The following is an 11,344-nucleotide window of genomic DNA, read 5'->3' on the forward strand; positions in this document are numbered from 1 at the left end:
CCCACGGACATGAAAGATTTTTAATTTCTATTATAATAAACAAGCATTATGGTTGAAACCCATCATTTCCTGTCGGAGTCCTTTCCCCTCTTTTGTGCACAGTGAGTAATGTAACTGTGTGAATAATAGCATAACAGAACATAATTTTCTGGATCATTTTGACTACAAGAAATAATCAGATGATACGTGGTATTCTGTTACTAAATTACATAGTATTTTGAGTGAAAGTTACCAAGGACATTTGTCAAGCAAACGTGAAATGTGACAACGTGAAATTTCTGGAGTGACATGGTGGCCCGAAAAATTGTCCAACCAGACTCATCAATCACTTATTTCTTGGTATGGATTATATTCTCTGTTGTCTTCAGCTTCTGACACTTCCTCTTCAAATCCATCCTCACTGTCAGTTTCCTGGCCTCTCCCCTCCGCATCAGTGTGGCGATCGTCAATATATGTAATCAAGAGCCTCACGGTATATCGAACTGCCATGGTGCTGCCATACAAGGAACTGTGAGCAGAGCCTCAAAAAGTATTATATGCTAAGCTATGCTATGCTAAGCTACAGAAAAAATTCAGTGTTATTGAAATAATGTTGCAACTTTTTTGAGACCTGTCAGCACAGGTGTTGTTCCCAGGGAGGAGACTCTACTGGGCAAAGGTTCTTGCAGTGGTTGTGTGTGTGTGTGCGTGTGTGCACGTGCGTGTGTGTGTGTGTATGCTTGGGTGTGTGCGTGTGTGTGTATGTTCATCTGACAAATGAGGATGTACCTGAGCTCAGTTTTTACTCTAATTGTTGTCTCCCCCATTCATTTCTAATGAAACGGTCATTTTTGACCAGAACATTAAGAGTGTACAAAAGTTGAATAAAACTCACAAAATTGTATGCATCAATTATTTGTGCTCAAATCCTCTTTGTGGACAAAAGTCATGTTACTTAGGTCAATCTGAACAAATTAACTACATTTTTCAGAGATAAAACTTTTAAATTGGTCAAATTTGACCAGAACACAACATGAGGGTTAATTTCTAATATGTATAAACATTCATTATGGTTGAAACTCATCATTTCCTGTCGGACACCTTTTGCCTGTTTTGTGCCCTGTGAGCAATGCCAGTGTACGAGAAAAAGCTTTTCACAGTGTTTTGTTGCTTAATCAGCTCAGAATGGCCAAAGGCTGCATGCTCTGACCAGGAGAAGAGAAACTGAAATCTAAAATCAGTTTCTCCACTCCCTTTCAGAGGACACGGCATTTTGTTCATTCTTAGCTTATTAAGCGACCAAATGCAGTAGAAATTTCTAACATTGTCGAACATCAGAATTTGACAAACATTCATGTTAGAGTGGCTGAGATTTCAATTTCTCCTCTCCTTCTTCAAGAGACAGCATTTGTTCATTCTGAGCTTTTTCAGCGTCCAACAGCAGGGAAATGCAGATTTTGACAAACTGGCCTCACTTAGAGCACCAACAGAAGGGAACCCAGCCAACATACCCGTTTGGGGCCTATGTGGGGCCACTGCGGGAAGAAAATGGGCCCACAGTGGGCTGCCCACTACCGTTGTGGATATGCGGGGCACATGTGGGTCCCACAGTATTAGGCCCAGGGTGGGGCCAGTTTCTTAACAGGCTGGCAGATGACCCATGTGGAGGTAACTGCCCATGTGGGGCAGGCCCTTTAGAGCTGGCCACACATTTCCCCCACAATTCATGGTGGTGATGGGGCCCACAGTGGCCCCTCAGGGGTGCTAAAGTGAGCTCTGTAGGCATTTCAAGTACTTACATTTACTGAGATCCAGAAGAAAAAAATGATTACAAAACTGCATGTACATGAAAATAATAAAAAAAAAAAACATATAACAAACCTGATACATTAGAACATTACATTACAAGAACATTATCGGTTCCTCTTTTTGGGCTTTCTACTTTTCTCAACCCCATCCCGATCTCTTGTGTTGCACAGCCAAGTTTTAACTGAGGCTTCAACCTCAGAAGCTGTCACAGTATTTAGAGAAAAAGGAAGTTAGTCTTGCTGCCAAGAATCGTATGAGGAGTAACCTAAGAATTTTTTGAGAATGAGAGAGCACGGAAAAGTGTGAACTAACTACAGAATAAGATAATGACAGGGTTGCAGTTGATTCAGTTGATTCATCTGGAACAACTAAGTTTAGCCTGGTTGATCTACAGGGCTCCTAAGAATCATCCACACTTCCTGGTGAATTTTTCAGACCATATTTAACATTTAAATTTTTTATCACGTAAATAAATGGCTTTGACTCTGTATGCTCCAACCATGTCATCAGAAAGTATTCCGTTTCATTTCAATAAATTTGCATGCAATTTTAATACAACCTAATAAAATGTGAAAAAAGCGAAGCATCCTGAATTCACTGTATATTGTTAAATAATTCCCAGAAGACTGCAGCTAGGTTATGTAAGTTCATAACACCAAAAAACATTACAACCCACTTTTAATCATGTAAATTTCATTTAAAACTATTGAACAAAAATGTTCATACTAGACACTTTTATCCACCATACATGCATCCAAAAAAAAAAAAAAAAAAAAAAAAAAAAAATTAAAATATTCAAAGGCTAAAAAATCAGTACAGTACAGGAACAATAAATCCAGAATATTTTTTTTGGTTTGTATTATCTTCACCACTATTATGCGTGAATGAAAGGGTCCAACCTGGATTTGGTGTTAAAGCATTAAAAACGTTAATAGATCATCACCAAATGCACCCAGGAGATGATCTAGAAAAAAACAAAAAAACACAAATAATATTACTGCTGTCACATAACTCAAGCTGTGTAATGCTAATGTGTGCAAAGCCACAAACTCAAACTCAAGACAGAACAGATAACAATATAACAATACCTCCAACACCCAATCATAGCTTACTTATCAGTTTATGTAGTTGAAAATGTTCAACAATGGGTAAATATGATCTATGGTCAGTTTGATACTGCTTACTGTGATATACTGGAGTTAAAGGAGCCTTTCTGTAAGTACCCTAAATCCGTGTCTATATACATGATTCACATCTAACATCTATCAATAGTTTCCTTCAAATAGCATTAATGTCCTCTTATTGTATGTGAAGTATTTTGAATTAATTTATATTTATTGACTCTTAAAGTTGTCTTAAATCACATTTCTTCTGTTACAATTTCGAATTTTTAATGATTTAAACGCACAATGTGTCACTTCTGCCGCTAGGGGTCTCTCAATCAAAACAACAGAAGATGGTGTTAGCAATGTCATGATCATGTGATCATGGGAGTTGTAGTCTCCGCCACCATTACCGTGAGATTCTGATTCTGGTTTGGATTCTTACAGTGTGATGTTGACACTTACCAGCCTATTGTGATTAATTCTACCCAGACAAATTCAGATGAGAGCTGGTGCAGGAATTACAGGCAGGAAATTAACAAATAATTGTCTTTCGAATCTGGAATTAAAACCCCTGTTTTGATTTTACAGTTATTGATGCCCGGAAAAGGATATGCTACTGTAATACTGTACTGTTCTGACTGAACTACAACTGGTTGAATCCTGCCTTCTGATATTGGATTCGGATTTAGTAAGATTGGAAAACAGTAACGTTAGCCTACAGGCTTAACTGGATGTGTTAAACAGAGGACACACTCGAAATAGGAAAATGAATTCAGGAATAAAGAGTCTGACACTGTTAGGTTTTACGTTAATTCAGTTGTATTAAGGAACTTACTCATCTTAAAACAACGTTATCCTCTATATTGTGTTTTTTCACCGAAACGATATGTGTTATTCACTTCTTGATTAAAGATGGTGCTGACACAAAGTGAAGTTATATTCAGGCTAAACGACTTTTATGAGATACCGTGAGGATATGAGTTACAGAAATGTCTGCATCACAGATGGAAATGGCTCATACACTGCTAATGACTACAAACGGCTTTAGGTACAGTTAATGGAGCTAGTAGGTTTTGTTCAAAATATTAAGCAAGTAACTATAATTATGTACTTAATGTGAGGAAAACTGCTTATGTAGTTGACATGTAATAACACAACGTAATAGGAGCAAGATAACGTTTAAATCTAAACCCAAACTTGAGCTTGGCTGTTAGAGAGCTTATTATACGTCCAATTGCAGCGAAACGCAGATTTTTACTTACCGGACTAGCTTAAAGCGCTCACAGAAGGGAAAATGTCTCCCCTCGGCCGCTGACTGTTTTCATACATCCCGGTTGTTCATGAACATTAGAAATTGTTTTTATTTTAAATTTAAACCACCTTCAAGGTCATAACAGTACAGCTCAAGTTGTATAAACCAGTCAATAACATACACAATGCATTACATTTTGTCGTCAGAATAAATACATAACAACAGTTTTTAGTGCAACATTGTGTAACATGAGCTAAACCATTGAATTTACTCCTGCTGAAGTACATAAAACAAGTTCACATGGATTCCATTCTGATAAATCAAATAATACAATTTTCTAACACAATATAAAATTTGGAATCACATCCATATGACATTTGGGCATCAAAACACTTGAAATGTGTTAACTGCTCCCTTTCTATAACCAGTATCTTCCTAGGCATGTGTTCACTCACTTGAAAAGCATGGAAATGGTCATGAAAAAAAGTTTCATGCTCAATCAAAACAAAAACAACTTGATTATTGTGCAAAATGATTGAGGCTGGGATTAAGTTCAATATTTGATCCTGAATATCAGATTGCAGATCTTCCACAAATTCCTGTAAATTCTCAATAGTAGAAAGAACTACAGTATTTTGTACACCGCTTCCCAAAAGCTTGGCTACAATGGAAGCACACATATCTTTCTTGTGACTGGACATTGGAGTGCCTGTTACAGCATTTTGGCACTAAGATGAAGTTGAGGGTAGTTCATTTATAGACTGAGAATTGTTGCATTTGTCTGTGTCATAGTTGGAAAGGGTCTCATAAGGCACACACATGTTATCAATTAATGCATGTATCTTAATAAGATGCCTCCTAAACCCAGAATAACTAGAGAACTGCAAACAACAACCTGTCTGACCACATTTTAGTCTTAGACTTTTCCCTGAATACATTCCATGAATTAGTTTTAGGTGCCTGAACAAAAGCACAACTGTACCAAAGGATGAAGTGCAGAGAAACAACTTAACATTTTGGCTGAATAAACTAGTTACAGCTTGTTCAAAAGCCTTGCTCTCAGCTCTTTCACTCTTGGAGTTTCTTCAGTTCTGCCTATGTCAATATTGTACACAGTTGTCTGCAAAAATGTGTACAGTCTGGATAGAGAATCATCATACTTCACACTGAAGACAAAATGAGACTTAAATAGCTCATCAAAAGCCCCCAAGGACGTACATGACTGACATGGTACAAGCTTTTTGTCCAAGACAACATAAAAGGTGAAAACCTACGCTCTTGAAATTCCTGTGGCAAGAAGATACAGCTAAGAGCCCCCTTCCAGTGGTCATCAGATGATCCTCAAGGCTTTGACATGACTGAAACACAATGAAGACATCACCTTATAAATAATTTCCTTTAAAAAAAAATTAATTCACTGCAGTATTTGAATGAAATAGTGTTATTCACAAACCTTTTAAAACAAAAAAGTACAAGTGTGCTAGTTATAACAAATGTTTGTTAGAGACATTATTTATATTAAACATTAAATAATAAACTTTTATGCAAACAGATTTCAGTTATTTAATAATTGTTTGTTCTTCTGGAAAGTAGTCAATAAAATCCTTCTCCATCCTGGAGATTTTGTTTGATTTTGATGATGTACCTGGATCATCAGTGGTGTCAGATCCTTCATTCAGAGCAGATTTCAGATGTCGCTTTAGAAGTGAGGTCTCCTTTAGGTTCTTGGCCTCCTGGATGACTTTGTCCTTCAAAAATGGTGTTCCATTTTTGCAGGAACCTTGATGCGGCCTCTTCTCCAAACATAAAGGAGACGTCTTGCAAAATCTAATTAAAAAGGAAAGAAGAACTATTTCAGCCACCTAATGTAAAACTAATATTTTAATACAACTTTTACAAATTCATTTTTAATACCTACCAGTCCTTTAGTGTCCAAGAATCAGCTGAGTGCTGTGGATTGTGCAGAATTTGCTGACGGTACTGGAAGGTTTCTCTCATCTTCTGGAAGACTAAATCATGGTCTGTTGTGTGGTGGAGAAGAGATATGGCTTCCATACAGTCAACTCCTGTTTGCTGGTCACCTGTGCCACTCAAGAAAGCCTTTGTTGCTCTGACTGTCGCAAAAGTGTTCCTAGGTAAAAGAAAAAAAAAATTGCTGCGTGTTGTAAATAATATTATGCACATTTATGATGCTTTTAGTGCTTATACACAAAAAATAAGGAATCAGCAGCTGTCATTATTTTACACATGATACACAGTGCAAACTTACATATCCCTTGTTTGAGTAAGGGTCCTTCAAACTTGGAAACCGTGACACAATCCAAGGGCATGGAACTCCTTTGTTGCTTTACTAACATGACTCCTGCAAAAAGAGAAAATAAAATTCCTAAGAATAACTGTTTTCTTCTTTTTTTCCATGTTCTTACCCTTCTATTTCACGCATGTGTGCTACAATGATGTTCACCATTAATCACCTGGTGGAATCTTTCAAACTCCCAGTTTGTTCATACTCTTCAATCACAGTCATTCCTGCTGGCTTTGAGGTCAGAATTTTCTCCACAGTCTAAAAAAAAAAAAAATCAATTATGAAGGGAAAAAATTACAACTAAAATTGAACATTTTTATATGAATAACTATGAGCATTATTATTTTGCAAAGTGCATTTGTTTTCCAGGAATCATGCAAACATTTTATGTATGTACTGCAAGTTATAATTACATTTCTTGCATGTTTACTGTCCAAAGGTTGACTCCCTTTACATCCTGAGTCACTAGTGTCACTGCTAAGACTTGTTGAGACAGACATAGTATCTGTCAGACTTGGAGAAGATGGTACTTCATCCCCTTGTTGCAGAACAGACAGATCTGAAGATCACAAAACAGAGTAATACTTATAAAGGCTAAGATCAGATATCACAAAACTACTATTGCAGTCCCAGGCTGAAGACAAAAACATGAACATCACCTCATACTACATTACTTACCAAGAGTCACATATTCTGTCATGTCTGAGCAGTTACCAGAGTTCCTGGAGGATTCAACCAATGAAAGTTCTGAAATGCAAACCACACTTAATTAATGAGTAACAAATGCTATATTTATTAAGATTCTTGTTATCCACTAGCACATAAGTAGACATTCAGCAGACAGCTGTCTCTGAGTTAAGATTCAAATCCCATAATATTTCTCTGCAAACATGATTTAATGCCCTACCATCGTCAGTGTAGATGACAAACAGATTCAGTATTGTGTCCTCTGGGATGAGAAACTTCTCCTGGACTGTAGCAAGACAACCAGTACTTCTTTACAAAATACTGTTACTTGCTATTCCATAGCTTTAATACAAAACAGACACCTTACTAGCACAAAGAAAATCAGAAGAAGCAAGCTTCCTCTAGTTTCACATATTTCTTCTTTGCCCCTCGTTGTACCTTTATCAGTGTCTTGGCCATCTAACATTAAAAAGATTGACAATAATAATGATTAGCTGTTAAGTTTACAATAATTTTAACCACTGGTTTTCATGAATCACTGTGAAAATGCTAAGTTGTAGGCTAACGTAGGTTAGTGGTTACTTACGCTAGCGCCAAAACACTAACTGTCTACACGTCGCCAGAGCTCCGCGGCATACCAGCAACCTGATGAACCCGACTCTCCTCTGTTATACTGAAAAAACACTTTATCAACAGTTACATATGTTTGCACTGTTAAATAAAGTCACAATCCAGAGTAATTTTATTTAACTGTAGCGTTAGCTCATCACATTAGCAATTAACGTTAGCATTAGCGTTACCTCATTAAGACTCCTTTAGCTACTGAAGCCCCGTGTCTTCACCAGTGTGCATACGCAAGTTTGGAGAGGGAAAACGTATTTTTCTGAAAGGTTCAACAGAAAAAATGGCTGCCTAAAGTTGATCTCTTTTACAGCAGATCGAGCAAAACGTCAAAGACCAAATGCAGCAAATGTATCAACTTCAACAAAAATACTGTGTAAGCTGTACCAACCAAACATTTTATAATAAAGTTAAAGGAAGAAGCGAAAAATAGACTCAATCTTACCTCACTACGAAGTCCAGTTTCAGCTTGCTGTGCGCGGGTGAAGTCATGGAGCAACCGTTAAATGAACCCAGGAGAGGAATTAAAATACGTTCCTCAACACCCTGAACGAACTCCAAAATATTACTCTGACAATTAGTATCCCTCAACACAAACTGAGTTAGAGGTTAAAAAAATAAAAAATAAAAATAATAATAATAATAATAAAATAAACTCCACAAATTTAACACTTTCACTCTTTTTTGGTTAACTACCATTTTTCACTCCAGAAATTTGCTGTGTACAGAGGGCTTTGTGGGTGAGGCGGATGTTGTATGGCCTGAAGGGAGGGGAGAGAGGCACCGATTATCTACGCCGCTCTCACTATTCGCTGGAGGGTCTTGCGACAGGACGCAGTGCAGGTACCACACAATGATGCAGCTGGTCAGGGTATTCTCAATAGTGCCTCTGTAGAAGGTGCTCATGATGGAGGGCGGGGCTCTGGCTCTTCCCAGTTTGCGGAGGAAGTAGAGACGCTGCTGCTTTCTGCTTTCTTGGCCAGTGATGCTGTGTTGATCGTCCAGGAGAGGTCCTCTGTGACATTCACACCCCAGAAACTTGGTGCTGCTCACTCCATAGTAGCACCGTTGATGGTCAGAGCATGCTGGGTGTGCACTCTCCTGAAGTCCACAACAATCTCCTTCGTCTTCTCCACGTTCAGAGAGAGATTGTGTCTTTGCACCACACGGCCAGGTGGCTCGCCTCGCTCCCTGTAGATTGTCTCATCTCTGTTGCTGATGAGGCCCACCACAGTCGTGTCATTAATTCTGAGCTTATTACACATCCAAATGCAGTGAAACAGGGATTTTGACTTACTTAAAATGTTTCCCCTCGGCCGCTGACTGTTTCCATACATCCCGATTGTTCATTAACATTAGAATTTGACAAAAGTTCATGTTAGAGTGACTGAGACTTCGATTGTTATCTCCTTTGCCAGGAGACAGCATTTGTTCATTCTAAGCCTATTAAGTGTGCAAATGCAGTGAAACAGGGATTCTGACTTACTGGACTCACTTAAAGCGCCCAGAAGGGAAATGGCCGCTGACTGTTTCCATACATCCCGATTGTTCATGAACATTAGAATTTGATAAACATTTTTATTAAAGTGGCTGAGATTTAAATTTCTCCTCTCCTTTCACTAGACAGCAGTTGTTCATTCTGAACTTTCTCAGCGCCCAAAAGAAGCAAGATTTTTACTCACTGGCCTTAGTTCGAGTGCCCACAGAAGGCAAAAAGCTCCCAATCGGCTGCTGACCGTTTCCATACATCCCAATTGTTAATGAACATTAGAATTTGAGAAAAATTTATGTTAGAGTGGCTGAGACTTAAATTCCTTTCTCGGGAGACACCATTTATTCAATGTATTATTCTTAAATTCCAGTTACTCTGTAAGTTATCCTGATCTGTTGGGTCCCTTTCATTTATTATTAAATATTACATTGTTCATATTACAAATACACTTTGAGTGCTGATAAATTGCAACTGTATCAGACTTTTTTCTGTTTCTGATAAAGTTGTCATCATCCCAGCTGGTCAAAGTTTGGAGGTACATTTCCCTCTGTCAGGGCAAATTAAAATTCTCAGAGTTAGTGTTGATTTTCTTCTTTTAACATCCCATCTTGGCTAAAAAAATAAACTAGGGGATGCAAATCTCAGCAGCCCCAAAATTTGCTCTGCTGAATAATGTATCCCGCCCCTTATATTTAACTACAAACACCTGAGGGTCAAATGGTGTTTCCCACATCATATTTTGGTCTAGTTTGACTCATCAGTATGAGTTTCACACATGTAACATCCTCTTGGCTAAAAACCAGGGGATGGCAGGCAGAACTCTGCACAACATGGGTTTAATAAGCTCAGAATGAACAACTGCTGTCTCCTGAGAAAGGAGAGGATAAATTGAAATCTCAGCCACTAATATCAGTGTTTCTCAAATTCTAATGTCATGAACAGTCATGATGTATGGAAAGTCAGGAATACATTTGAAAAACCTTGTTTTACTGCATTTGAATGTTTAATAAGCACAGAATTAACAAATGCTATCTCCAGTGAAGGAGAGAAATTGAAATCTCAGCCACTTTAAATATGAATGTTTATCAGTCCATGAACGATCCTGATGTATGGAAACAGTCAGCGGCCGAGGGAAACATTTTCCCTTCTGTGGGCACTTTAAGTGAGTCCAGTGAGTCAAAATCCTTGTTACGCTGCTTGTGGATGCATCTCAAAATCTCAGCCTCTCTAAGATCAATGTCAATTTCCAATGTTCATGAACAATTGGGATGTATGGGAACAGTCAGCGGCTGAGGGGAAACATTTTCCTTTCTATGGGTGCTTTAGGGACCAGATAACATCCAGAGTAGATACAAAATAGGGTGTGCTGATATTTCTGTAAAACAGAACACAAGACACTCTATGTAATAGCACAGCCATTACAAAGTGTATTTGACATGTTTATTAAGTTAGCATACACTTGATTTAGCTTGAGTGAAGTGTTAGAATAAACAGACCTTATTAATGTTAGTTTTGAAAAATTGTTTTCCTCTACTTCTACAATAACTTACTTGCAATTTAAAAGACTATCAAAGTTCTAGATAGATTGAGATTAATTCACTAATCTGAATTAAAGAACTTAATTAGCTTTGATATAATAAATTATCTCACTTTCCAGCTCTTGGTTGGGAGCAATCCTTGCAATGTCCCAGCAGAACAATTTATATGGTCCAATGACCACATTTCTGTCTACAAAAGCAAGAAGTATTAATCAATCTATTAGTAGACTATCCAGTAATTAAACAAAAAATGTAAAATTTCTTAAATGTATCAATAAGACAAAAAAACTGCTGGGTATCTGTATATGGCTAGTAATCATATACAAGGTATTAATTTTTACATCTATAAAGGGATTTTTTTTTTTTTTGTAATACATACATTTTTTAATATCAGTTTCTGTGGCACTTGCCACTCCTGAGGTTACAGGGGCTGTGGCTGATGGAACTGCAGGTGCTGCAAGTGGTGTGGCTGGAAGTCCTGTGGCTGCTGGTACCCTGATGTTGCACTTTAAATAGTTTTGGAATACAGTGCATCTTAGGCACAATGTAAACCTG

The 11,344-nt window shown here is 37.7% G+C and overlaps 1 long non-coding RNA gene across 1 annotated transcript; it reads right to left on the minus strand.

Annotated features, from left to right (window-relative positions):
* Window positions 1-3,818: 3,818 nt before the first annotated feature.
* Window positions 3,819-6,463, minus strand: LOC108880983 (uncharacterized). Its single transcript, XR_001960565.2, has 4 exons — window positions 6,416-6,463; window positions 6,065-6,277; window positions 5,792-5,973; window positions 3,819-5,504 (listed from the first exon to the last, which is right to left on the minus strand). It is a non-coding gene; the product is annotated as an uncharacterized LOC108880983 (long non-coding RNA).
* Window positions 6,464-11,344: the final 4,881 nt, after the last annotated feature.

This window comes from Lates calcarifer, unplaced genomic scaffold (genome assembly GCF_001640805.2).
Source record: "Lates calcarifer isolate ASB-BC8 unplaced genomic scaffold, TLL_Latcal_v3 _unitig_995_quiver_2883, whole genome shotgun sequence".
NCBI classification, from domain to species: Eukaryota; Metazoa; Chordata; class Actinopteri; family Centropomidae; genus Lates; species Lates calcarifer.